This window comes from Nipponia nippon, unplaced genomic scaffold (assembly GCF_047370975.1).
Source record: "Nipponia nippon isolate SJK-2023a ecotype South Korea unplaced genomic scaffold, ASM4737097v1 scaffold_6, whole genome shotgun sequence".
In the NCBI taxonomy this organism is placed as follows: Eukaryota; Metazoa; Chordata; class Aves; order Pelecaniformes; family Threskiornithidae; genus Nipponia; species Nipponia nippon.
The window spans coordinates 36758503-36761787 of NW_028262380.1; positions in this window are offsets into that span (position 1 = coordinate 36758503).

Consider the following 3285-nt stretch of genomic DNA (forward strand, 5'->3'; position numbering starts at 1 on the left):
TCCTGCACCGTGCCTAGGTTCCATAGCGGGAGAGTGCATATGCACATTCCTGCATGGGGCAATGCCAAGCAGTATTTCCTCCTAGTCCAGAGGCTGATGGAGCTCTCTCAGAGCAGGCTTTTACCACAGAAGTCCATGGACACAATCTCACAGCAGGTCCCAATGCAATCTGCTATAGAAACAAAGGGTCCTGCTTTGCCCTGAACAAGCAGAAAGCTAAGGCATGCCTGACAGCCAAGGTGCAAAGGGCATTTTAGCCATAGAGTTCTGGGGCGCAGGAAAGGCAGCAGACCACTTAGCTCCCTGACTAATTGCAAAAATCAGGAGGAAACTTGCAGAACTTTTTGAGGAAAAAAAAACAAAAACGTATCAGGAGATACAATAACATAAGGGAGATCAACCAGAAGGTCACAACGATCTCTGGAAGCAAGTACGTATCTGCAGAGGCAAGCGAGCAAGCAGGAAAGCGTGCTGCCTGGGGCTGATGGGAACCTTCGGGCAACCTTCTTGGAAAGCGGGGACCTTGGTCCCGCCGAGCCCCCTCCGCCAGCAAGGGGAAGGGCAGTCGGTCACGTTCTGCAGGGATGGTGGCAGCCTTGTTGGTGGAGAGAGATCACCGATATCCGAGAAGCGGAGCAGAACAGCTGGGATAAGTTTTAACCAGTTTGCATATCTCAGGACCAGTCCCTATCTGTATTATCTGAAGTTCTCTCTGTGCTTGTTTGCAGAATGCAGAGGTGTAGCTTAGCATACTAGCCCTTAAATTAAGCAGAATTAAACTGGTCCCAGATGGCACTTAATACTTCTGCTGGGTTTGTTCATTTCCCGTTAAAAAAAAAAAAAAACAAAACAGGGTTTACTTTAGCAGAAACCTCAAAGCCGTTGAAACTATTTTTCCCCTTAAGTAGTTTTATCAGACTACAGTACCCAGAACCATCCCCATGGAGAGCTCTAAAGAACCAATTCTCTAAAACTGTTTTACACATTATATAAACTTATTTTCTGCACCTTGTTTAAGCACAATGGCTAATTGGGGTAGATTGTAATTTTTATTGACTACACAACTCGCTTTCAGCAGCACTTTACAGCTATTCAACCACCATGCTCCTGGTGAGGTAAGAAGCGTAATGAACTATTTTACAACCCGGTGTGGTGAGGCAACGGGACGAAGCTACTAGGCTAGCAGCTGCCTCAGTACCCCATTGAGCAAATGTCTGTCAGGGCACAGCCGATACCCTGAAAGCTGAGAGACACAAAGCAATCTGCATAGTCATCCTGAATCCGAGAAAGCCGAACACACTTCGTCACAAGTCCTGCACAGGTCTCCATCCTCCGTTTCAGTTAACCAGGTAAAATGAGCAGAGATTACTACTCTTAGCCCTATCAGTCTCTTGTCAAAAGCATCCCTGGAGGAGGACAGGGAAGGTAGGTTGGGGTAAGATACCCACCTTCACTGTTGCTCTCCTTTAGCCTAACTTCTTCACTGAAAAGACATGAAGGAGCAGGAGCTCATTGCTTCTCGGAAAAGGAAGCAGCAGAGAAGGTTTAAGGAATGAGGTGCTTTTGAGATGATTTTTTCTTCTTCCTACTCTACACACTGCAACCTCAAACCTGAAGGAGAGTCATAGCAGAAGCATTCTTACCTAGAGACTTCTCATCTCCCACGTGAAGGCAGGGAAAGCATGAAGAGGGAAAATCTTGGTCATTAGGACATGCAGGAAGCTGGTAGAACCTCCAAAACCGCTGTGTAAATCAACGATCTGAGAAGACATCGTGCAAGACCCTAAAAATTGATCAGGAATTAAAATCTTTCTTTTCATCTTCCACTTTTCCTGAATTTCTTATAACTAGAGTTCAGTGGTCAGAAGCGAAGAAGAAGGGATAGAGTACCTTTCTTTGCTCCAGACTTCACTGTAGGTCAGGAGATCCGAGGTGACGGGACCTGTTCTTCCCCTCTCATGCACTTGGTAGGGTAAGAGGGGAGGAAACGATATTGCTAGGGCTAAGTCTCCAGCTCAGCAGCAGTCTGAACATGTTGATCTCAAACTTTTTTTCCCCTGAAAGCTATTTTTAAACTAGTCTCAAAGTAGCTTCTCTTCTCTTTGATGCTTAATTAGTTCCAATTAAAATATACTACATTTAAGTAGTATAGGTTGAAGTTTGAATGGTGCTCATCAATTTACAGTAAACGATAAAAAAGCCTGCACTTACACTGAAATATATGTGCCCTTTTTATCTCCTCAAGACTTCCGAAGGGATTTGGGTTCTGAATCACAAACATTCCCCTCAGCATCAGAGTCTTATGAGTCAGTAAGATAGTCATCATTAATCACCTCTCAAGCATTTTTAACAAGGTGGTTCCTGCTTGCTGCATGTTTTCATCCACATCAGTCGTTTACACAGCATAAAAGGTGTGCCTAGCACTTTACAGACAACTAAGACAGAAATCTTTGCTTTGTAGTGTTTACAGCTACAATAAGATCACACAAACCAAGAAAAGATTCTCTTTGTGCATGAAAAAGAGAATAGAAATTACAACTATGGCAAAGTAGCAAATATTTTTTTTTCATGGTGTGAGATTTGCATTTCTGTATTATTTTATACAGTTCCTACTTTTACTACTCACCATTTTAAGTAGAAACCTATATACACAATTCACTTAAGACTTCAGTACCACTGTATCCACGAAAGCATTTTATGCCCTCCCCTTTCTCAAAGGAACACAAATCACTGTTTTGGGGGGCGGAAGGCACCCCAGTTCTACACTGAACACTTACACCACTTGCGTCAACATGTCTTTTAAGAAGCAGTAGCAGAGGTGCCAGAGTTGCTGTAATCTGAGTGGCTACTTAAAAGAAAAAAATACCTGGAAATGAAATACATTTTCCACTTTATTTAAAGAGATAAGATACTTATTCCATGACTGCCACCTAGTTCATGATATTTAAGCAAAGAATAAGGTTTCATTTGTTCTTCCCAGCATGGTTTGTCAATCATCATCTTTTCTTCCTCTATACACTGAAAAAACTCATAATATCACTACATCTGCACCCCATGGAAAAGCTGTATATGCTCACGCATATTTTTTCAGGACTGCCAGTTAGCCTACAGTCCTTTCACCGGTAAGTAATATTTACATGCTCCTCTAATGCTTTTCTCCAAGTACTGCAGCTGTTATTTTGGACTTTGGTGCCATAAATGAATGTATCAGCTCACAAGACAGCCCAGAGTTATGAAACAACAGCTGTGAAAACAACGCAATTAAGGACACAGTTTCAGAAGTAC